This window comes from Pseudorca crassidens, chromosome 5 (genome assembly GCF_039906515.1).
Source record: "Pseudorca crassidens isolate mPseCra1 chromosome 5, mPseCra1.hap1, whole genome shotgun sequence".
In the NCBI taxonomy this organism is placed as follows: Eukaryota; Metazoa; Chordata; class Mammalia; order Artiodactyla; family Delphinidae; genus Pseudorca; species Pseudorca crassidens.
The window spans coordinates 60,105,984-60,132,043 of record NC_090300.1 but is presented as its reverse complement, the minus strand read 5'-3'; the positions used below and the strand labels follow the sequence as shown (position 1 = coordinate 60,132,043).

At 35.7% G+C, this 26,060-nt stretch overlaps 1 protein-coding gene across 9 annotated transcripts in view; it reads left to right on the top strand.

The window, feature by feature from the left end:
- Positions 1-26,060, top strand: part of TBL1XR1 (TBL1X/Y related 1) — a 188,491-nt gene that overhangs the window by 94,702 nt on the left and 67,729 nt on the right. For 6 of the 9 annotated variants that reach the window (XM_067738078.1, XM_067738081.1, XM_067738076.1 and 3 more), the window contains exon 2: positions 2,163-2,237. The exons of 1 other annotated variant lie outside the window; for it this stretch is intronic. The gene's annotated coding sequence lies outside the window, so the exon portion shown is untranslated. Of the gene's footprint in view, positions 1-2,162; positions 2,238-17,696; positions 17,814-26,060 lie in introns of all 9 variants that reach the window. 2 more of the 9 variants (XM_067738080.1, XM_067738082.1) reach the window with 1 other exon arrangement.

Sequence of the window (26,060 nt, the reverse complement as noted above, 5' to 3'; positions counted from 1 at the left end):
AGAGGAGAGAACCACGGAGAGGAGGTAAAAGAAAGACTAGCAACTGGAATGATCTGATTTAATATTTCCCTAAGGTACATGTGTGTAAGTTTGTGTATGTTGTGTGTGTACACACAACAATAGTAGTGAAAACAAATATCCATTGAGGTACAGTGCGCAGTTCATTTGAGATTTTAAAAATTAAATATAATTAGTATTTAATATTGCAGTTAATTTGTACTCTCATTTGGCTGTGATGTCAGAGAGTCATGTATAACATGTGGTACATAACGGTATTCAAAAGAGTTGGGGGTTCCGTAGGGCAACAGTGGCACTCCCATTCATTCATTCTGTTTCTGGGAGTTTGCCATGCATTTGAGCTTATTAATGTATGTTTGCTTGTGTTTGATGATACAGATTTGTGGATTATATTATCCAGTTTTAACCAAACCCCACAAAACAGACTAATAATATAAACATTCCTGCAAAGAAACTGAATATAAGAAACATGAATAAGAATAGGAAACAAGAAAATGGTAGAGCTGTTACTTAAACTATTAGAATAAGCTTTTCATCTGCCATGATATAATTATTTTAGAAGATGGCTGAAAAAATTGGAGATTCTCAAGAAAGATATTTGACAGACAGGCATATGTTCACTATTAGTACTGATGAGACTTACTCTGAGACTAAATTGTGGCTTGAGATAGTAGTTAATAATGATATAAAATCATCATGATTAAGAAGACATTTAAAAGTTTAGGACCTAGAATGTTATAAACAAGATTGTATCACCGTAAATATGCAAATAATTTATCTTTATTTTTTACTTCGGTTTTGTGTGTTTTAAAATGTATAAAATTCAGTAGCATATGTTAATTATTTATAAATAATTAGAATGAATGTATGCCAAAGTACATAGCTTAGAGCTCAAAAATTCATGAAGAGTTTATAGTAAAATAATGGATGTTCATAATAAATGACCCTGAGTTAGACAGAGCCTGACAGTAATCTAGTTTTTATTTGAGCTCAATCATGATGTCTATAGGACATTTCCTCAGTAGGTGCTAGAAAATACCAACTAGCTCATAAATGTTTTGTGCCAGAAAGCCTTGGTGCTCACTTACCTGTCTTGAACCCCAAAAGGCTGGTGGAATATCGTATGTTGATATAGCTGTCTATAATTCCAGTTATAAGTGTGTGGTGTGTTTAATAAGTATTATTTTAATTCCTAGGAATTAAAATAGGAATTATTTTAATTCCTATTATTTAATTCCTACAGCTCAACTGTCTGAAAGTTACATAGCAGCACTGAAGTTATTTAGTGTGGCCTTGGAGTTGGTAATGAGCACAAATGAGGGTTCTAGTCAATTAAAGATAAAATCAGAGAGGAGCAAATTTCAAGGGATTAAATTCTTTCTGTATTTATTCAGTGTATTTGCTTAGTTATCTTTTTAGTGTTACTGACTTAATTCACCTTTTTGGTGTACGAAGAAAAGCTCTTGCATTTCTTTGTTTGGCATCAGCTTGTACTCCTGCAGAAAAATGCACTCTACGCTTGCACACGGTGGGAGTTGCGCTGGTCAGTGTTCCGAGTCGCCACTCTGACAGCGTTGTGAAAAACCACTTGTATATTTGCAAAAAAGATTCTTGGAAAATAATGTGCTGTGACTCAGCAATTGAGAAGACTGGGTAAACTCCGTAGAATATAAATTCTGAAGAGATAAGGTTTAATAAGTTTTGATTGAAATTGTTTCAAAACCAATTAGGTATTTCTCTTTATTGTATTAAACAATATATAGCATATAAGTTTATACCATTCTTTACAGCTCCTGATGATAGATTATGAACTTGCTATACTGGGCCCTATTGCAGTAGTATTTGTATGAGTTGAGTTGAATGGGGGTGAGTGCCTCCTTTATGCAAATTCATCTCTTTTGAGTCTCATTCTGTTCATTGTGTCAACCTTTTAGGAATGTTGTAAAGATTCAGTGCCTCACGTACTACACGCTCAAAACTTGCTGCTGTTTATGACAGCAGTTGCTTAGGAGGAGAAAGATACTCACTGGTTGGGACCTTAAAGACATAAATAGTATTTCATACATGTAAAATTTGGTATGGGAAATCTTTTAAACTGGATTTGTTTTAAGACACACTGAATATTTTACTTTCCTTTTTCTTAGCATCAGCAACAGCAATTTGTGATTGGCAGTACCAGACATTCAGTTGTACATCCCCACATCAATGCACTGCCAATGGTAAGAATTCCAACTACTCTTTTTGTCAGAGCTTGTTTTAATTTCTGTTTTTATTATTCTCTTATTTTTAAGAATCTGTTAAGAATTTTGAAAGTTTTTCACAGTTTGACAAAATACATGTGTTCTCAAACTGAAGAAATGTTTTAAAAAAACGTAATTTTTAAGGTACTTAAAATAATGTTTGATTATTTGGTGTTTTTTTTAAAAAGGCAAAACCTCTAATTTGAAGATTTCTATTATCTTGGCTATGGCTATCAGAATGAAAAGTGTTACTATACAGTTAAGATCTTATATTTTAACATGTGGACTATATTTTGTGAATAAAATTTTCTCATTAAACTTAACTTAGAGTGGCAGTAATGGCTCTTGCGTTTTTGTCCATCATCTTACTAAAATAATCATATTGGATTTCTCCTAATATTTATAGTTAATGGGCAGTTAAATGGCTAAAATACTACCTGTCTTTAGTTAGTGGATAATTTTCAGGAGAACCATTCTTATTTATTTAACAAGGTCATTTAGAATCCTTTCTCTGTGGAATGAAAATGTCCACTATGTTATAGAGCAGCAAGACCACTGGACTCTGTGGGAATTGGGAGTTGCTCTCTGCTGCATATGTCTTGGATGACTTTTGGCAAGTACTTTTGTAAAATTTGGTGATAGAATTGGACTAAATTTCTAATGTTTATTCTAGCTATAGGCTAAGTGATCTCATCACTGTTCATTAGAATTCAGAATGGTTTTTTACCTTACAAAAAGTAATTCCTTATATAAATGGTATGGCCCTGTATTTGGGGCATCAATAAATAGCAGGAGAATGAGCTTTTATTTTTTTTGTTTTTTTAAAGAATTAATTGCTTAACAACAGTGTTTTCTATAGTGCATTATCAAAAATTTTAATTATTTTTACTTAAATTTTTATTTTAAATATTAAATCAGGGAGCTATAGAAGCTAAGGTTTATAGAATTTGGTGGGAAATTATAGATACATCAGTCTAAAATAAAAAGTAGTAAAAATTAACTAGAACCAGGATGAGTGAGTGAGATGGGAAAGTTATCTGTGAAAATATTCCTAGGAAATGATTCATTTTAAAGATGAACTTGTCAGTATTTCAATAAGATTTCCTCTGCCTAAACTATCTTCTGAATTCTTACTGCTGAAAAGAAAACGACCTCTCCCCCTCTCCAGCCTCCTTTTCTTCTCCCTTCCTCCTTCCCCCCAGTAGTTAATGGGGAATGTTGGGGAAAATAAGGATTTTTGTTCTGGCTTTACCTAGCACGAAGGATGACACCGTTCTTCATTAATATATGAAAATACTTGCTGGGTTCTTTATGGTACCTGGGTGACCATTAACCATCATTAAATCTTTTGTTTCTTCTGGAGCACTACACTTCCTCACGTAAGCAGCTCATCTTAGGCATTTTGAGTATCTGGCTTTTTTGAAGTTCACGTTTGAAACCTGTGCATTTTTCTTGGTTGTTGGAGTCTTAGCTATTTGTGGCACGTTTCCCCTGAGAAGTGAGTTGCACAGGCCTGTTGGGTGTCTGAGAGCCACGTGCCATGCCACTGGCTCTCTCTTCTAAGTGCCTGTCCTCAGGTGACTTTGTAATATGCCACTCACATAGCCTGCATGTCGTTTTGTTTTGTTTCAGGAGCAGCTTGTAGACTGTATTTTAAATCAGATTATCTCACACACATTTGCCATCACAAATGTTTATGTTAGTGTTAATTCTGTATACGTGTTAGAGTGAAAGATGAAGAAGGTCAAGATTACACAAATTTGCTTATAGTCTAGCTGTGGACATCAAAGCCATTTCTACACATTTGTAATTTGTGCTAGTAAGTTTATAGATACTGGGTTCAAAATGGTGGTTTTCCCATGAGCCTGAGCAATGTAGTAGTGTTCGGGGTTAAATCTGTGCTGTGTACTATCTCACGTGTTTTTCTCTGGAAATGCCATAAAGGAATGCTTTGTGAAAAGTCACCTCTGCCACCCCCCCACACCCACTTCAACTTTGTTTTTCATATAAGAACCATGAATATTCTTTTTTTTGCCTCACTCTTCATTTGCCTAAGTGCAAGTTATTTTAACTCTCATAGCACCTTAAGTCACCATGATTTACAGCTACTTTTCAGTATAAATGTTTCATGCTACTTTCTGTAATTATCTTATTGCATTACTAGAACCCAGTGACCAGTAGGTATATATTATTATTCAGTGTGAAAAATTTTAGATGTACACTAGAGAGAATGGCATGATGAACTCTCACCCAGCTGCAGCATCACCAGCTTTGCTTCCTGTAACCGCTTTGCTCCCATGTTGTTATGCCTCTTTCTTCCCCACCCCCACCCCCATTTATTTTGGAGCCAGTACATATGTCACATGATTACATTAATAAATATTTCAGTAGGTATCGATGGAAGATGTGGGCTTTTTTTTTTTTTTTTTGGCGGTACGCGGGCCTCTCACTGTTGTGGCCTCTCCCATCGCGGAGCACAGGCTCCGGACGCACAGGCTCAGCGGCCATGGCTCACAGGCCCAGCCGCTCCGCGGCATGTGGGACCTTCCCAGACCGGGGCACGAACCCGCGTCCCCCGCATCAGCAGGCGGACTCTCAACCACTGCGCCACCAGGGAAGCCCGATGTGGGCTTTTTAAAAGTATATACTACAGTACCATTATCCCACTTTAAAAATTGACAGTAATTTTTTTATTTGAAAAGGCATTTAAATATACTTTAAAAAATTATAGTAAAAAACACATAATGTAAAATTTACCATGTTAACCATTTTTAAGTGTACAGTTAGTACACTTAAGTGTAGTGTTAACTATATTCACATTGTTGTACAACACATCTCTAAAAACTTTTTATCTTGCAAAACTCTTTACTCTTTGAACAAAATCTCCTATTTCTTCCTCTCCTTAGCCGCTGTCAACAATCACTTTACATTTTGTTTTCATGAGTTTGACGTCTTTAAGTATCTTATATAAGTGGAATTATACTGTATTTGTCTTTTGTGACTGGCTTATTTAACTTAGAGTAATGTTCTCTAGGTTTGTCTGTGTTGTATCTTATGACAGGATTTTCTGCTTTTTAAAAGGTGGAATTTTTGTACATATATATCATTTTCTTTATTCATCTATCAATGAACATTTGGGTTACTTCCAACTTTGGCTGTGGTGACAAATGCTGCAGTGAACATGAAAGTGCAAATATCTCTTTAAGATCCTGCTTTCAATTCTTTTGGATAAATATCTAGAAGTGAGATTGCTGGGTCATATGATAATTCTAGTTTTAATTTTTTGAGGAAGCTCCATACGCTTTTCCAAAGTGGCTGCACCATTTTACATTCCCAACACTAATGCACAGGGTTCTGATTTCTCTACATTCTTGCCAGTACCTGTTATTTTCTGTGAGAGTTTTTGGCTGTTGTGAGGGTTGGTTTGTTTCATTTTGGGGTAGTGAGCACTCTAATAATGGGTGTGAGGTGATGACAGTAATTTCTTAATATCACCATATATCCTTTTAGTTTGAGCTTTTACAGATTGACAACAAAGTCCATACATTACATTTGGTTGCTACGTACAGCTTATGCTTTACCTCTTTATTATATTTTCCTTTTTATTTGTCTTGCAGGGTTTCCTCGTTCTGTATTTTGTTAATTGCATCCCTGTAGTAAAATGCCTCTCTTTCCCTTGAATTTTTTAATTTAAAAGATTAATCTAATTCAGGTTTTTTTTTTTTTTTTGCATTATTTTGGGGTGGGGGTAGGATGGCAGAATATTTTTTAGGTGGTACTAAGTAATTCCATGAAGAGGCATATAATATTTGCTTGTCTCTGTTTGTGATATTAGGTGACCATTGATGATCATTGCCTAGATCATCTCTCATTATTTATTATCTGTAATATTTCTATAAAGAGAAACTTCCTTCATCAGATATTTGGTTACTCTGTGGCACAGTTTGCACCGGAAAGGCATACCAAATTCTTGATTCTTCCCTTTATTTACCAATTTTCTACATCTGTAACTCTATTTCTGTTTCGAAGATAAGTTTATTTTCCAATTTTCAAAGTGCTAAGTTGTTTCCTAGAATGCTGGTAAAAGTAGACCAACAAAGACTTTTTAAAAAGTGTCTCTGTGAGCTTGGGGATTTAAATATTTGATATGTTATTGCATTGTAGTTTTTATTCTTATTCTTAGGATACTCAGATTGTCTTGGCCAAAGGAGCCTTTTTAAATTGACTTCTGAATGTTTTTGACACAACTCTAGTAGTCTCTGCTAGCGTCCTTGCTTTTTGACATAACAAGATGTTCCTGAGCTCATCTTGCACATGTTCTTCCTTAGTCCCCAAATCAGCTGTGTCTCCAGAAAGTCCAGTTCCTTTTAGTGAAAGCAGTATGTAGAGCCACAGTCTAGTGCTAAGGGTATTCGTTGTTTCTGGATGTCTGGTATGTCTGTGATATATCTGATAAAAATGTTGGATTTTAATTTTTCAAACTTAAATTCTTTGATTTCAATATTTCCGTCCTTTCTCATGCTGAAAAATCTTTTTCTAATGGTATTTATATAAACTTGTTTCTTTTGTATATTTATATTATGTATAATGTTATATATATTTAACATATAAATGTATAAAACAATATATTATTTAAAGGTATAAAATATAGAATATGTAAGATGTAAATATGTAAATATATAAAATAAATATGAAATTATTGTACATAATATAATTTGTATCTTTATAAATATATTTTTATATATTTAAACCAGTACCACCAATATGATTACTGAAAACTGCTTTTTCTTTGGCCCATGACCCACTGGGGGTTTACATTCACAGTATTTTGAAGTACTCAAAGTAAATCCACTTGTATGATTTTTCTACCAACTTAGTACAGAATCAGGTCCATTTGTTTCATTGTATTTTTAATTTTTAGGATTTTAAAATATTGATTTAATCTTATAATTTTATAGAAAACATTGATATTACTTCAAAGTGAAGTATGTACTTAGTTTCTTCTTCCCCTTATAGGTAACCAAGTTTAACTAGGTTGCTACTTTTAAAAATAAGCAAACCTATGTGTATATATATACACTGAACATTTTGGAGATCACCTTATAGTAGTGTATAGAGTTAGTCCTCATTCTTTTTAATAGCTGTGGAGTAGTCCATTACATAGATGTAGCTTAGCTGTTTCACGAATGGCAGTTTTAGGTATGAGCATAAATGTTCATGTAATTTTGAGGCAGTTTGCCAAATTCTTTTCTGTAGGTTTTATGCCATCTTATATTTTTTCCAGTAATGTATGAGGGTGTCTGTTTTCCCACTTGTAAACAGTGTATAGTCAGAACTTTTTGGATATATACATATTTAATCTGATAGTTGAGAAATGGTGTCTCAATGTAGCTCTAATTTGCATCTTATGTGTTTTAGAACAATTTGTATGTTTTTTTTCTTTGAACTGTTCCAAAGGTAGATTCTCATTTTCAAGAAATGTCTATCAACTTTGTTGACCAATCCCTTTAGGCCTCCTCTTTTCTCTTGTTCTAATTCTACAGTTATCCCACAGCTTCTAAAACTTAATTTGGTTTAACAACAAGATTTTCCTGCTAAGAATAGAACCTCGCTGACCAGTTGTTTGAGGTTTGATTTCCGTGGAATCAGACCCTCGATTATAACCATTTTATTTGAAAGCTGAACCCAGGAAGTTCCTGTGGGGAAATGAGAAAAGGAAGATAAGGAGGCCAGTACAAGATGCCTTTGAGTAAGTTAATATGTTAGACTGTTGGGACTCACATCTTGTGGGGACCTCTGGGAGCCAGTATGTAGAACATGCCTCTCAGCTCTTCCACTCATGGGTCAAGAAAGTTGGGGTACTTTGTCCACCAACTCTATTCCTTATTGGTTGAGTTATGCTTTGGGAAGGGCAGGGCATCAGCTCCTTAGAACTTCCCCTCTGACCTAACTGTGGCCAGAGATGACCTTCAGGTGTTTGCAGTAAGAAGCTGCCTAGTTCCTAAGGAAAACTGAGTGATCAGGGGTTATGGGCTGGACACTGCCAGCCTCTGTTGCATCGATGAATATTCTAGTCTACTGGCAACTATATTTCTCAGTGTAAATTAGTAAATCATTCTTCTCATTCATAAATTGCTCTAGTGTATTTTGTTAACATCTGTTCTCCTAGAACTTGATTATCCCAAGAGAACAGATAAAAGTAAATTATGGCTTGCCAGACTGAGGATAAGCCCCCAGAGTTGTAACCCTACCAAGAGGTAACTCCCAGGAAGCAGTGTGGTGCGTATTGAGGAGCTAGTGATCTGTTCCCTTTTACTCTCCACTTCTCAAGCGTGTCATCTGTAAAATAATTTGTTTTGTTCACTGTAGAGAAGTTCATTGTCATTATTTATCATCTGCCTTTCACTGTCCTGTACTTTTGAAGTGGTATTACTAAATGTGAAGCATGAATGGCACTGCCATATAGACAAGACTGTGTGAAGTCTTTATTTTATTTTGGTTGAGAATTTATGCCTCTGGAGAACTAATTTTCAAGTCAATAGTAAGAGGGTTACATTGAAGCTCTCTTAGTTTTGGGGATTTCTTTTTTTTTTTTTTCCTTTTAATGGATGGAGCTGAAAATAGCTACAGGCTGAATTTCTTTCAGAGGGGTCTATGCCTTTGCTTATGTCTGAGCAAGTATACCTTTGAAAATGTATGGTTTATTTTCTATTAAAAACAAAACAAATGATAAGCTGAAAAGAGCAGAGCAGAGCACATGCACATTGGAGTTGTAGTTAACTGAATGCCTTCATCTTTACCATTGGATGTTTGTTGTGTGATGTGAGGCTGATACAACTGTCTAAAATGGAACCTGAGTGACTGTGGTTTCATTTGGAAGGCAAAGAAGGTGTGGATTCTTTCATGGATTTAATCCTTAAATTAAATGTGATAGTAGAACTTGTTATGGTGAGTTGATGTTGCTATTTAAAAATTGATCTTCATGCTTCAGATAACTTGGTGTCTGTTCTACAAGTTCTTAATATAGGCACCATGCAACCAGAAATAAAATGTACCTCTCTTTTTGTCTCAGGGAACCCAAAATAAAGTGAGCAAGGACTTCCACCTACATAGAGGGATGAATATTTAATGGAACAATGTTAAAACAAGAGGTGTCCTGTCATTGATTATTTTCTGGCTTTATTTTTTTAAGTTTTTGCAACTTCTCACACTGACCTCACTTTGTTAAATTCAGTCTTAATAGGGTCTGACACATTTAAGATTGAGCTGCCTTGTCTCATATTAGCAGTGTAGCCAAATTTGAAACTACAGGCCATATTTCATAGGTGTATTGAAGCCATTTGGGGTCGTCTTCTCCTTGCTTTCTTTCATCAATCCATCCATCTTCCCAGGGGATAGTATTGCTTTTTAAAAAAATTTGAGTTTTAAGTTTTTGCTCCAAAGAAAAACTAACATACTGAAGTTTGGTGTGTAAAAGACAGGAGTTTCCAAATTTAACTGTTTGTTTGCTTCTTCATGTTCTGTCCTTTTCTGTAAGCCAGTTAATTTCAGTCATATCTTTTGATTTTTCTCTTGGTTCTTTTTAACAGAGTTCCTTCATAATGCCTATTTTTTTCTCCTACACTATGATTACTATTTCCTCCTGTAAGGAGGATCTTTTTTTTTTAAAAATGCTAACGTTCTTATTTATATATATTTATATATATTTATATATATATATATATATATATATGTATAAAGGACCATCTTGATTTGACATTCATTTCCAGTCAGAGTTTAATGGAATCATTTTGAGTTCATTGTAATCTGATATTTTAAAAAAATGATTTAGAGCATAAGGGTTTATGAGTTTAGAACAGAGTACATAGAAACATATTAAATGTGTAGGAGACACCAAGAGACATTTTCATTAGTTTAAAGTTTTTTGATATATGAAAAAGTAAATTAAAATCAGACAAAAAATGGAAAGATGAGTGAGTGTTCTGAGAGAGAGAGTAGATATCTTATTTAAATGTCTCTGTAACTCTGTGAGGCTGTTAATATTTCTGTTTTATAGATGAGGAGACCATCATTCTTGTTTATAATCACCTAGATAATAAATTGTAGAGTCTGAAGTCTGAATCAAGTCTGTTTCCACAGTTCTGTCCTCTCTTCTGAGAATGCGTATGTATTTCTGTTCTCATATGGAAATGATAGGAACTGTGACATGATGGAACTGGGGTGGGACTCTGGGTTCTTACAGAGATTGGTTATTGCCCTTTGTTTTACCTGAGGAACAATTAAGGAATGAAACTGTTGTAGAGTCCATTTTAAAAAAATTATATCCATAAAAAAAAACAGGGGTTTCAGTATTTGCAGATTTACTTAAGCTTTTTGTTATTTTCATTCAGAGGAGGGATTCAATATTTTGGCTGAAATTTCAGAAGCTAAATAAGTCACAGCAAAGCATCTGAATTGAATATTGTGTACTTTTAAAACATTTTGTGTATCCTTCACCAGTCTTTTTTTTCTTTGTGGTACGTGGGCCTCTCACTGTTGTGGCCTCTCCTGTTGCGGAGCACAGGCTCTGGACGCGCAGGCTCAGCGGCCATGGCTCACGGGCCCAGCCCTCCGCGGCATGTGGGATCTTCCCGGACCGGGGCACGAACCCGCGTCCCCTGCATCCGCAGGCGGACTCTCAACCACTGCGCCACCAGGGAGGCCCCTTTCACCAGTCTTTTAATTCATTTAATTGAGAAATGTATTTGTTTTATAAAGTCTTTTAATGTATTTCTTACATACTTTGCCCTCAGTTGTGGATAGGATAGAATAAACATTGTCTTTCATAAAAGTAAATATTCAGTACTTGTTAATTCATTTATTTTGAAATATACGTAAGCCATTTTTTTTTCTTTTACTGCAGTTCTACCCATGGTAGAGATGGAACTTTATTTCAAAACCAGGCTTTCTCTGATTTGTCCTCCTGCCTGTACCATGGCAGATCTCCTAACCATCAGTGGCATACAGTTTTTGTGTGTGTATATATAAGGCAGATAAGTCATCAAGACACCTTGGGCCTTGTTTGCCTTTGCCTCACTTTCCCCTCCCCTCCCACCCCACAGCTGCACCTGCACTGGGTAGTGTTGTGGCCACTCTAGGTGTAGCTGTTGAGCACTTGAAATAACGACTGGTTATAACTCAGATGTACTGTAAATATAAAATGCATGCTGGATTTTGAAGACAGTTTTTTAAAAAAGTGAAATCTCAATCTTATACGGATTTCAAGAAATTATAATATTTGGATATATTGGATTAAATAAAAATACATTATTAGAATCAGTTGCCACCTATTTCTTTTTAAGTTTTACATGTGGCTACTAGAAACTTAAAATTAAATATGTGGTCTGCATTGTGGCTTGCATTGTATGTCTATTGACAGTGTTGTTCTATACCTTGCTGGTCATAGCTCCCAGACCTAAAGATTCTCCTTGTCTGCCAGAAACAAGTAATTAGAGCGATAAAGAACTTAAGATCTGGGGAAACTGGACTGACCCTCAGAGTTCCTAAAATAGATCATGGGACTACATTACAAAGCTAAGTAGGTTGTCATTATTTATAAAATGAGAACCCAAGGCTTAGAGAAGTGATGCCAGATCACGTACTTTGTTACAGTAGAGCACCAGGACTTGAACCAGACCCCCTAATTTGTAGTCCAGCTTCCTTTTAAATTCTGTGTTAATACAAACTGTATAGAATTTGAATATTCTTCAAAGGTGAATCATGAGTGCTTTCACAGGACCTCAAGAGGAGACAGAATAATAAAGATTAAGGCATCTTGGCTAGAGATCTCTAGGGTTTTTTTCCCACTATAGTTAAGAGTTAAAGGTACAAACTGTGAGGAAATTTTTCTTTTACTAAAATTAGATTTTTATTCTCATCTGTTTGTGTTAATCTCTTATTCAGGAAGATCAATATTTGCTCTCCTTTGTCTACACTTATTTTCTTGTCAAATCACTTTTCCCCTAGATTTTTCAGTTATACAGTTTCCGTTTGGTTCTTTTTATACTTTCTACTTCTGAGAAGTTCTGTCTTTACCATCATTTCAAGTGCCTCCCTTTAGCCCGTGGAGGATGGATAAAACAGCTGCCTTAACATCTTTGTTTGATATTTCTCACATCTAGATCATCTCAATATTGGCATCTGTTATTTTCTTTTTCTTTGGGAATTAGATTTTCTTGATTCTTTGTATGTTGAGTAGTTTTTTATTGTATCCTCTCAGGAGATGATGATGATGATGATGATGATTTTTTTGTCTGTTTGAAAACAGACACGTTCACTGGAAGTTCTGTTTGTGTCATGGACAGTGGTTCCACTGTGAGTTCAGTGTTCAAAGCCTTTGCTCCGCTGTCCTCACGTGCATCCCTCGGTGTTAGTGTGGGATGCTGGCGGTGGCTCATATCTTCAGTTCTCAAAGCCTTTGCCTTTTTGAGTGTGTTCTGTATCCACATCCTGGGATGAACTTGGGACCTGGGTTGATGCGTATACAGAATTACAGGATCCAGCTCCCAGAGGCCTCTTTTTCCTGGTTTAGTTTGTCTCTTTTGAATCAGGGGGACTGGCTCAATCAGGGTCTCGAGGGGAAAAAACATGAGAAAGGAGGTATGTCAATTACAGTCTTGAATAAGTGTGTTCTTAAGCATAGTAGGGGGTTATAATTCCAAAAAATGGGGTAGTGACTCCTATAGGACAAATCCTCCCACAAATAGTGACTGCAATCTCTGGACAACATATGAAAAAAAAAAAAGTGAGAGGACACTGTAGAGCAAACAGAAACAAGAAGAAACTGGTCTGGAGTGGTATCTTAAAAGAAGGGAGTGGCCTTGGGTGAGCTTCCCATTGCGATGGTGTTTTGTCAGCGGGCAGGCTCCCGTTGGCTGGTTTGCAGTCTTACTGGCTTGAGGAGCCACACAGTTCAGAACTACCACAGCGGCTGCAGAGCAGTGGAGCCCAACAGGAGGAAGAGGGGGAAGCCTAAGGAAGGAAAGAACCACAGAGGTCGAGTACTGAATTCTGTGTATAAACTGTCAAATACGGGGGCTGACCCCTAAACTGGAAACAGTCCAGGTATCTATCAACAAGAGAATAGATACACAAGCTGTGCTGTATTTGTATCACAGAGTACTATTGATCAGTAGAAAGGAGCAAACTGTTGGTACCTGAAGCAATTTTGACTAATCTCTGAAACATTATGCTGAATGAATGGAGCCTTACATAAAACAGGACATAATGTATGGTTCCGTTTATAAGATGTACTAAAAACAGGCAAATATCTATTGTGTATTGGGGTGGAGGGTGCAAAGCTAGTCAATGTTGGGGGGAAAAGTCATTGGCAGGGTTTAGAAATGGATGAATGGGTGCTGGGGACAGGGATTATGTAGGAAAAGATATGTGGGAACTTTCTAGGGTGATGGTAGTATCCTATGTCCTGTTAGGGATTAGAGTTACTTGAGTTTACGCATTTGTCAAAACTCATTGAATGGTACACCTTGTAAGTATCCATTGTATTTTGTTTGCATGAAATTTTTACTTTAAGAGAAAAACCATACTAAATACTTTATTATAGTTAATGATAGGCAATAATGAAGTTATATATGGGGGAAGTTTACTGATATCTGTAACTTTTTTTGGAATGCTTAAAAAATTAAGATTAATTAATAATTGTGGTAAAACAAGTAGAAGGAAGTGTTAATTTTAAAGTCTTGGTGATAGCTATGTGAATATTCTTTGTACAGTGCTTTCAGTTTTTCTGAATGTGTGAAATTTGCAAAATGAAACATTATATTGAATAAAAGATACTACTAGGCAGTATATCTCTAAACTAGTTTCCTGCTGTTAGTACGTTGTTTTTAGTGGCTTTCATAAAAATTGATATTTCTCTGAATTTCAAAAATAGGTTAAAGAATTTATCATTGACAATTTTCTGCCTATGCACTAAGCTCTGAACTGTTTAGGATGTAGAAAGATATAGAAGTAGAAATAAACAACTAAAGTGGGAAGGCAGACATCCACACAATAATTAGATTACTTCAGAGTGATATAGCAAAATCTCACTAAGATCATTTATAATACATAAATTCTGAGGGAATGGATACATAATTAGAGTGTGATCAGAGTTAAATGTAATTAGTGGGAGATGGAATCCCTGGGGTCGCTTATTTTGAACAAGTTTTGAAAATGCTATTAGAGGAAATTATTAGATTCCCTTTCCATTCTTTTAATTGGCCAATTGTGGTTTATAAAGTATGGTTTAGGACATTTTTTACTGTGTTGTATTCATCCTTCAGAAGAGGAATGCTACATGATTTTTATGCTAAAATTGTTAGATTGAATGATGAGAATTTATTTTAAAAAATAATCTGTATTTTAGGAATATGGTAATTGTATGTTAATAAGCTGTTCTATTAAAAAGCAAATGATCATTGTTCCAGAATTTTGTAATTTTATAAAGTCTTGAGAGATAAGTATAGTGTTATTAAAAAAAATTGACATAATATCCAGTATTAAGGATAACCATTCTAAAATACTGTTTTGTTTTTGTTTTTGGTTTTTTTTGCGGTACGCGGGCCTCTCTCTGTTGTGGTCTCTCCCGTTGCGGAGCACAGGCTCCGGACGCGCAGGCTCAGCGGCCATGGCTCACGGGCCCAGCCGCTCCGCGGCATGTGGGATCTTCCCGGACCGGGGCACGAACCCGTGTCCCCTGCATCGGCAGGCGGACTCTCAACCGCTGCGCCACCAGGGAAACCCAATACTATTTCATTTTTTATCCTAATTTACTCTTCAGAAATCTATTATGATAGACTGAATTTTTTAGATGTATATATCAGAATAAATTATAAGTGGATAAAGATGAGAGAAAACTGAAATATTAAACTGTAAATTGTAATTATGAAATGTGAGATTTTTTTAGCCATTAATTTGATTATCTCAATTTCTTTTTATTGGCAGTTTTTTTCTTCCCCAAGCCTGATACGAGAACTTTGAACAAAACTAGGCAGTTATTAAATACATTTTAGAAAATAAAAAGTTATATGTAATTAATTGATGTTTAAATGGCTTGATAATTTCTAGTGAGCAGAAATTAGTCAGGTTTGGACTTATTTTTGGTCTTTTGTGTTTTTATTTTTCCAATTATATTGCAATAATAAAAAGAACGACCATTTCTATTAAAACTTTCTCAAAGCAAATGTGCTGCAAAAAAACCCAAACAAACAAAGAGCAACTGTGCTGCTGTTTTGTGTGCAGCATCTAGCCATTTATAACTGTTTCTAGAATTTTGTATTATTGATCTCTAAATGAGGCGTTTTGGTCTTTGGGAAAATTGTACTGTATGCTGACTTATGTAAGTGGTAGGAAGAATAACAAATGTGCTTATGTTCTACAAATTGAAATTTAGTGAGGAACAATCCAGTGGGCTTCTTGCCACATACCAACTAGTTATTTAAACATCAAATTCTCCTTTAACTGCTAATCTTGGTACCAACGCCTTTCCAAAGGAGAATAATACTTTACCCAGTACAGTCAACCAGTCCTGAATTTTTGAGGAGCTGGTTTACATCTGTTTGATTTTGGCTAAAAACAATACTGCTTATAGTAATCATTAGTAATTGTATTTTTATAAGTAAATAAGCATAATATTTAAGTGTCTCTGAAAAAGTCATAGGGGGAGGGGGTAGTGAGGTAGTTGGAGTAATTGCTGAAAACAGCTTAGGCTCAAAATAGCACCCTAAAGTATGCTTCACATATCATACTGATTTCTACTGTGTGCAGCTAAGTGTAAGGTTATTTTAATCAACTCATTAGGGCTGTAAATCAAAATACCCAGATTAAAGTCGAAAATATATTTCATGTGAGGGAAAATTTTGTTTCCCAGATTTTTTTGTCTCAGAGATACATGGATATCACAACTATTTTAAGACTAGCCAAGAACAAATTTCATTACCATCAAGACAGCTTTATTTTTGTCTTTGTTTCTGCCAGCCAGAGAGAAATTTTATTAGTGATTCTGAATAACATATTAGGTATTATATTGCCAGGGTGAAATGTTCAAGTGAATAATTAATGGAATTGTGTGTATGCCAATTTATTTTATAATCACTATGTAATTTGCATAAAGTAAGCTGTAAAAACAAGTTTTTTTCATTGACTGTTTCATTTTATCTTTAAATCCTTTAAAAGATATAGATTACATCCTTTAAAAGAGATTTTTGATAGTTTTTTTTTTTTTTTTGCGGTACGCGGGCCTCTCACTGTTGTGGCCTCTCCCGTTGCAGAGCACAGGCTCCGGACGTGCAGGCTCAGCGGCCATGGCTCACAGGCCCAGCCACTCCGCAGCATGTGGGATCTTCCCGGGGCACGAACCCGTGTCCCCTGCATTGGCAGGGGAACTCGCAACCACTGCGCCACCAGGGAAGCCCTTGATAGATTCTTGATAGTAGAGATATGTTTTTGTAGAGATATGTTTATTGGTTCTCATATACCTAGAGTTTTAAAAGTCTGCCAGGTGAAAATCATAGCATTCACATAAATAAAAAAATAAAGTATAACATCAGCAGATCTATGAACTTAAAACTGAATTTATTAGACCCTGGATGATTAGCTAGGACCAATCAGTTAATTACCTATATTTAGGAAATTGCAGTTAGGAAACCACAAGTTTTTGAGGCACCAGAGCCTTTCTATTATTTGTTACTTATAGAAGCTTGATTTCTTTCAGTATAGAAAACTTAAACAAAAGATACTCTTCTCTTTTTATATTTCTTTGTGTCACAAGTGGAAAAAAATGTCAGTTATTTCAAATTACCTTGTCAGAAGAAGCCAGGTTCTATTTTGAGAGCTAACCAGGGAAGAAATTATTATGCTTAGGGAAAATACTCTCATTAACAAAGAAGGATATCATAGCATAATTATTGTTTTATTGCAACTAAAAGTAATTGTTTAATTTACTCTAATCATTTTTTGTGTCATTTTACTCTTTGTTCAGTTACTTAATTGTGGAAAGTTATGAGGCATTTTATCACCTAAAGTAATTACTAGCCCAAAGGTGTTCCTGTACTGTTTCCAAGATTTACTTGGGCAGTCTGGCTGCTGAATAGGTTTTTTGAGGTCATAATTTGGTCACTCACTGCTAATCTAGTTTAGATGATAATGTTACTTACTAAGGCTGGTATATTGTAAAAACCTTTCTGGTAGTTAAAAGTTATGAAGTAATTGCTTTTTGCAGTTCAATATTTGTGAAAATTGTTTTCATCCCTGTTCCATCTGCTGTTTGCAATGTTAACTTTACTGTTAACAAAAATCCTGCATTTTATTGCTTCTTCCTAAATTCATCTGTAGAATCCCTCAGTGTTAAAGCTAGAGGAGCCCTTTCAGATTATCTAATTCAGCACCCTCATTTTACAGATGAGGAAACTGAGGGCTTGGACTAGAACAGAGGTCTCCTGACTCAGTCCAGGACTCTTTCTATTACAACATGCTGCCTGATGTTTGTTTATGGAACTCGGCAACATCACGTACAGGGTGAGCTTTTTTTTTTTTCCCCCCCAAATGAACACACAAAGTAATAGCTACTCATCAGCTGCTCTTCATCATTCTTAACTTTCATTTTCCTTTTTTACCCATACCTATTTTAATCCATAATATATAGCCCAATTACTCATGACTTTATTTTGCTGCTACTTCTTGGCATTTGACCTTTTTTTTTTTTTTTTTTTTTAATTTTTTTGCGGTACGTGGGCCTCTCACTGTTGTGGCCTCTCCTGTTGCGGAGCACAGGCTCCGGATACGCATGCTCAGCGGCCATGGCTCACGGGACCAGCCGCTCCGCGGCATGTGGGATCTTCCCGGACCGGGGCACGAACCCGCGTTCCCCGCATCGGCAGGTGGACTCTCAACCACTGCGCCACCAGGGAAGCCCTTGACCATTATTTTTAAGAGCTAAACTCTTAGTAACAAGGTTTCTTATCAGTAACCACGGTAGCCTTACCAGGCACTATAGCAACAGTAGATTAAAATTCATAACAGGAACAATTTATGGAATCTTAGGTTTAGATTTAAGAAGTGAAATATAAGTAGGTAAGTACAAGAGTGTGTATATGAGATCTAAGAGCAGATGTGGTACCAAATATGAAAGCAATTTTTTGGTGAAATAACAAAATGCCAAGAAATATTAGCCAACAGTGTGGCATGGTTGCAGTAAAATGCCTTGTCCTGTGAACTCATGGCTTTAAACACAATTGTGTTTTAGATTATTGGATTATTTTCTGTATTGATGCGCATATTGTCCCATTTTTGGCTAGAGAGAGCCTCTTCAGGTTGGTTCCTATGTCCTTTAGATAAGACCTTAGTTTTAGGTAGCTGTCTTGCTTTTTGGTTTGACAAGGTATTACAGGTTTGTATGGTTTTCAAAGGTAACTCAAGGACTTCTAAGTTCTTGTAATTAAGTTCAAGATTTATAAGTTTCTTTAGGACCAAAGTATCATCTCCACTCTTCCATTTTTATAAAAGTTTTTTATAAACACTGTCCATCATTAATTTTGCTTTTTATGGAATTAGGAAAAGACAAAATCTTTCAGCTTAGACAAAATTAACATGCTTCTCGTATATATTTTTAAAAATCTCTTGTTTCATGTCACTGAAATAACCATAACGTTAACCTCTAGAATTTTAGGGTAAACTAAAGCACTAATGCTCAACTATGAATGCTGGATAAGTTTGTTGGATTGGTAGAATACTGCCATCATAGTCACACCTTAATCACTTACATATGTATTATATATATGTGTTACTGCAATTCTTTGACTGTTTAGCTATTTATCAGCCATTTTAAAGGGTCCCTACCCACCTGCCAGTTAACTAATTGTGTTTTGTGTTTCAGGTGAACTAAATCAGAGGTCCCGAAATATTACGTGACAGTAGTTTTTCTGAAAATATATCTGTGGGGAGAACGATTGTAGGATGTTTTACATGAATTGTGCTTTGATTATATTTCTTATGCATGAGAGCTATATTTTATGACTTATGAAGATGTGTGTATATATATATATATTTTATAGCTATTATGTGTTGAGTGCTAGAATATAAAGTACAGGCTGCCTTTTTTTTTCTTTTTTTTTTTTTACGGTACGCGGGCCTCTCACTGTTGTGGCCTCTCCCATTGCAGAGCACAGGCTCCGGACGCGCAGGCTCAGTGGCCATGGCTCACGGGCCTAGCCGCTGCGCGGCATGTGGGATCTTCCTGGACTGGGGCTCGAACCCGTGTCCCCTGCATCGGCAGGCGGACTCCCAACCACTGCGCCACCAGGGAAGCCCCAGGCTGCCTTTTAAATGCTTTAATTTGGTAGTGACTAAAAAATCAAATATGCACAATAAAAGGTGATATAATAACAATGTTAACATGTAAATTATAAATTGGCTTTCCATGCACTCCTACCTACCTGTGAGGTTCGTAGATTAGATTTTATTTCTATTTTTCAGAATGAGAAACTGGGGCTCAGGGAGGTTAAATGTCTTAATGTCAAAAACAGTAGCATTTGAAAGAAAATAGCAACATTCTGATTTCTAACCTAACAGTTGTTTTTTAACTACTGACCAGTTTTGAAAAGGGTTTTTTTTTTTTTTTTTTTAAAAAGAAACAAAAAAGCAAAAAACTATGCTTTGGGGTACAGGTGGAAAGGAGGAAGCATCTTTTTCAAGGTTGGCGTTTGAATAGGCTTCATAAGGAGATGACATTTGAAGAATAGAAAAATTTCACCACTTGTAGTTGGAACAAAGAGCTTAAAAAGCAGAAATGTGGGAATTGGGGGGATGTTAGAATGATACAAATATATTCACCTGAAGGTAGAGTACATTCAAGGAAGGTGCTGTACAGGTAGATGGATACTTTGAGACCATATGGAGAAGGAGAACGTAAATGCTTCGATAAACAATTTAGAGTAAATGTGGAAGCTAATAGATACCGATGAATACATATGACATAATCAGGGTTATGTTTTATGCATAGATTTTAGAAGACAGTATGAAAAAACCTAGGAGACATTGAAGTTATTGTAGTAATACAGGTGGTAGGTACTGCAGAAAGGAAGGCATGGTTGAAAGTGGCGTTGTATAGGTAAGAGAAGATGGAATCCAAAGGATTGCAGGTAAAAGCTGAGGTAGAAAATTGAATCCAATATAATACTAAAATTTAAAGTGTTGGTGAATGATGGAATTAGTGATAGTTACAGGCAAGAGGAGAAACACGTTTGGGAGTATAGGGCATAAATTGCCGCTAATAATGCCGAGTGATGATATCTGAAAGGATGTAGATATTTGCACATCAGTCAGCTGGAACTGGAATGTTTGGAATGGGAAAGATGAGGGGACGTGTTAGAGAGTGGCACGCGATGGGAGAGTTGGTGGTTTTGTAATTCTTCAGAGTGGATGAGATCCTTAGTTGGGGTAGTAGAGTGAAGATCAGAGGACTAAAAAAGAAGTCAGCTGTACACATGTAGGGCAGGAAGAAAAATCAGTAAAAGAGATAGAAGAGGACAGAATCAGAAAGTCAAATGCTGGAAGTTTAAAGATTTTTTATTTCAGTCTTCTCAAATGCTGGAAATGGCAAGGAGTGTGAAGTAATGAAAGAGTATGAAGACCTGTTGAATTTCGAGTTGATTAGTGAAGTTATTTAGAGTCCATAAAATTTTAACAGTAACATGTTTTTCTTCATTATATGTGTACATGTATTCTTTTACTTAAATGTGTGGATATGCTTATACTTCTTGTTGTGTACTTTTTTCTTTTGCTCCCTCCTCCATCAGTTTATTGTTTTTTGATGACTTTATAATCCATGAATATTATGAATGTACTATGATCTTGTTTTGATACTCTCCTTTAATGGGCATTCACTGTATTTCCTCCCCCCGCCAACCTTTGCCACTAAAAAAGTGTTCTTAAACATCCTTAAGAACTTGTGCTTTTATTTCTCTGTGTTGTGGAGTATATGTATTAGTTGAACTACGTGACATTGCAGCTGTGTGACCATTGTAACAAACAAACAAAAAAAGGGAAATTCTTATGTTCCAGTCTAGTGTTTTTACTTTTACTAAAAAGTTGCCAGATTGTTTTCCAAAGGGTTTTTTTTCACATTTCCTCTTGCACTATGTGACCTATCCCCACATTCCTGCCAGAAATAAACATTCTAGATCTTTTAAATTTTTACCAATTTTAATGAGTATAATTTTACTCCATGTTACTTTGATATGTATTTTCTTGATATCTAGTGGATCTTTATGTACTCAGATATAGCTGTCTTTTCTTGTATAGTATTTGAGTTTCCAGTCTTGGTTAAAAAGATTTTTTTCCTGCTCTCTAGATTGGACATGTAGCTTCGATGTTTCTTTAAGATGTGTTGATATATGTGAAGTATCTGTGTATATGTACACACATACACATATATACACAAACATACACATTTATGTGCTTTAAATATTTTGGAATTAAGTTTTGTCTATAGAGTAAAACGTGGGCCCACTTTTATTTCCTCTCAGATGGATAATTACTTGTGACAGCTCAAGTCTGCACAATAATGCAGCCTCTTCCTTTGTTCAGATCTTTGTATTTTTCAATTGACTGTTATGTTTGGTCACATAAATCTGTGCCTTTCTTGTTAGTTTCTTTTGTAAATATTTAATAGTTTTTTGCTCTTGTAAGTGGAATATTTATTTTCTCATCTGTATAGGTGCTTACTACTGGAGCAGAAAAAAGCTATTGTTTTTGTTAGCCACTGTATTAAATTCCTTTACAAAGGGCTAGTGATTTTACTAGTTAAATAGTATATGTAGGAGACCCAACAAATTACAGATTCAATGTTAGAGACTATTTTTTCTCTTTTGTATCTTTTTCTACTACTTCCTCAGAGAGGCAGCACAAGATAATAGGATGAATAAAAATAAAGATTTTTGAATTGAGCAAATAATCAAGGAAGTTCTAATAACTTTTACCAAAGAATTAAAGCCATCTGAGATTGAGGGGCTTTTAGTGAGATAGGGCCCCTAAGAGAAGTTAAAATTTTTGAAAATCCATGATGGCAAATCTGATAAGGAAGTTAAAAACCTAATAAAATGATTGTCAAATAGCTCAGAGGTTGCAGAATGGTTTTAGACACAACATGGTTCGGGATTTACATAAGTTACAGTGCTTGAGTTGGAATTGGTAAGACTACGTGAGTTAAATGTCACAGTTCTTGAAATGTCTGATCAGTAGCTTTGCATGAAAATGGAGGGAATGCAGATACAGTTAAGGAGGATGATGTGGGATTGGAGGACACTGAGAAGCATGAGTAACGTGACGTTATCTTGAAAATCTGTTCAATTAGAAACTGAGTAGAGAGGGCAGACAGCAGAAGCAAGAAGAACTACAGTTCTTCGGCCTGTGGAAGGAAAACCACATTCACAGAAAGATAGAAAAAATGAAAAGGCAGAGGACTTTGTGCCAGTTGAAAGAACAAGGCAAAACCCCAGAAAAAGAACTAAATGAAGTGGACATAGGCAACCTTCCAGGAAAGAATTCAGAATAATGATAATGAAGATGATCCACGACCTCGGAAAAAGAATGGAGGCAAAGATCGAGAAGATGCAAGAAATGTTTAACAAAGACCTAGAAGAATTAAGGAACAAACACCTAGAAGAATTAAAGAACAAACAAACAGAGATGAACAATACAATAATTGAAATGAAAACTACACTAGAAGGAATCAATAGCAGAATAACTGACGCAGAAGAATGGATAAGTGACCTGGAAGACACAGTGGTGGAATTCACTGTCGTGGAACAGAGTAAAGAAAAAAGAATGAAAAGAAATGAAGACAGCCTAAGAGACCTCTGGGACAACATTAAATGCAACAACATTCACATTATAGGGGTCCCAGAAGGAGAAGAGAGAGAGAAAGGACCCGAGAGAATATTTGAAGAAATTAGAGTTGAAAACTTCCCTAAAATGGGAAAGCAAATAGCCACCCACGTCCAGGAAGCACAGAGCGTCCCAGGCAGGATAAACCCAAGGAGAAACACATAATAATCAAATTGACAAAAATTAAAGACAAATTATTGAAAGCAACAAGGGAAAAATGACAGATAATGGACAAGGGGACTTCCATAAGGTTAACAGCTGATTTCTCAGCAGAAACTCTACAAGCCAGAAGGGGTGTATTTAAAGTGATGAAAGGGAAGAACCTAACACCAAGATTACTCTACCCAGCAAGGATCTCATTCAGATTCGACAGAGAAATCAAAAGCTTTACAGACAAGCAAAAGATAAGAGAATTCAGCACCACCAAACCAGCTCTACAACAAATGCTAAAGGAACTTCTCTAAGTGGGAAACACAAGAGAAAAAAAGGATCTACAAAAATAAACCCAAAACAATTAGGAAAATGGTAATAGGAACATACATATCGATCATTGCCTTAAACGTGAATGGATTAAATGCTCCAACCAAAAGACACAGGCTCATAGAATGGATACAAAATGGATATATGCTGTCTACAAGAGACCCATTTCAGACCTAAGAACACATACAGACTGAAAGGGGATGAAAAAAGATATTCCATGCAAATGGAAATCAAAAGAAAGCTGGAGTAGCAATACTCGTTTCAGGTAAGATAGACTTTGAAATAAAGAATGTTACGAGAGACAAGGAAGGACACTACATAATGATCAAGGGATCAATCTGAGAAGAAGATACAACAATTATATGTGCACCTGACTTAGTAGCACCTCAATGCATAAGGCAACTGCTAACAGCTATAAAAGAGGAAATCAACAGTAACACAGTAATAGTGAGGGACTTAAACACCTCACTTACACCAATGGACAGATCATCCAGACAGAAAATTAATAAGGAAACACAAGCTTTAAATGACACAACAGACCAGATAGATTTAATTGATACTTATAGGATATTCCATACGAAAACAGCGGATTACACTTTCTTCTCAAATGCACATGGAACATTATCCAGGATTGATCACATCTTGGGTCACAAATCAAGCCTTGGTAAATTTAGGAAAATTAAAAGCAAATGAAGCATCTTTTCTGACCAAAACGCCATGAGGTTAGAAATCAATTACAGGGGGAAAAAAACATCACAAACACATGGAGGCTAAACAACATGTTACTAAATAACCAAGAGATCACTGAAGAAATCAAAGAGGAAATCAAAAAATACCTAGAGACAAATGACAATGAAAACACGATGATCCAAAACCTATGGGATGCAGCAAAAACAGTTCTAAGAGGGAAGTTTATAGCAACACAAGCCATCTCAAGAAACAAGAAAAATCTCAAACAATCTAACCCTACACCTAAAGGAACTAGAGAAAGAAGAACAAACAAAACCCAAAGTTAGTAGAAGGAAAGAAATCTTAAAAATCAGAGCAGAAATAAATGGAATAGAAACAAGAAAACAATAGCAAAGATCAATGAAAATAAAATCTGGTTCTTTGAGAAGATAAACAAAGTTGATGAACCATTAGCCAGACTCATCAAGAAAAAGAGGGAGAGGACTCAAATCAATAAAATTAGAAATGGAAAAGGAGAAGTTACAAAGGACATAGCAGAAATACAAAGCATCCTGAGAGATTACTACAAGCAACTCTATGCCAATAAAATGGACAACGTGGAAGAAATGCACAAATTCTTAGAAAGGTATAACCTTCCAAGACTGAACCAGGAAGAAATAGAAAATATGAACAGACCAATTACAAGTAATGAAATTGAAACGGTGATTAAAAATCTTCCAGCAAACAGAAGTCCAGGACCAGATGGCTTCACAGGTGAATTCTGTCAAACATTTAGAGAAGAGCTAACATGCATCCTTCTCAAACTCTTCCAAAAAATTGCAGAGGAAGGAACACTCCCAAACTCATTCTATGAAGCCACCATCACCCTGATACCAAAATGAGACACACATACTACAAGAAAAAATTACAGACCACTATCACTGATGAATATAGATGCAAAAATCCTCAACAGAATACTAGCAAACAGAATCCAACAACACATTAAAAGGATCATACCAAAAAAAAAAAAAAAAAAGATCATACACCATGATTAAGTGGGGTTTATCCCAGGGATGCAAGGATTCTTCGATGTATGCAAATCAATCAATGTGATACACCATATTAACAAATAGAAGAATAAAAACCATATGTTCATCTCAATAGATGCAGGAAAAGCTTTTGACAAAATTCATCACCCATTTATGATAAAAACTCTCCAGAAGTGGGCATAGAGGGGACCTACCTCAACATAATAAGGGTCATATACAACAAACCCACAACAAATGTCATTCTCAGTGGTGAAAAACTGAAAGCATTTCCTCTAAGATCAGGAGCAAGACAAGGATGTCCACTCTTGCCACTATTATTCAATATAGTTTTGGAAGTCCTAGCTACGGCAATCAGAGAAGAAAAAGAAAAGGAATACAAATTGGAAAAGAAGAAGTAAAACTGTCACTGTTTGCAGATGACGTGATATTATACATAGAGAATCCTAAAGATGTTATCTGAAAACTACTAGAGCTAATCAGTGAATTTGGTAAAGTTGCAGGATACAAAATTAATGCACAGAAATCTCTTGCATTCCTATACACTAACAGCAAAAGATCAGAAAGAGAATTTAAGGAAACAATCCCATTCACCACTGCAACAAAAAGAATAAAATACCTAGAAATAAACCTACCTAAGAAGGTAAAAGATCTGTACTCAGAAAACTATAAGACACTGATGAAA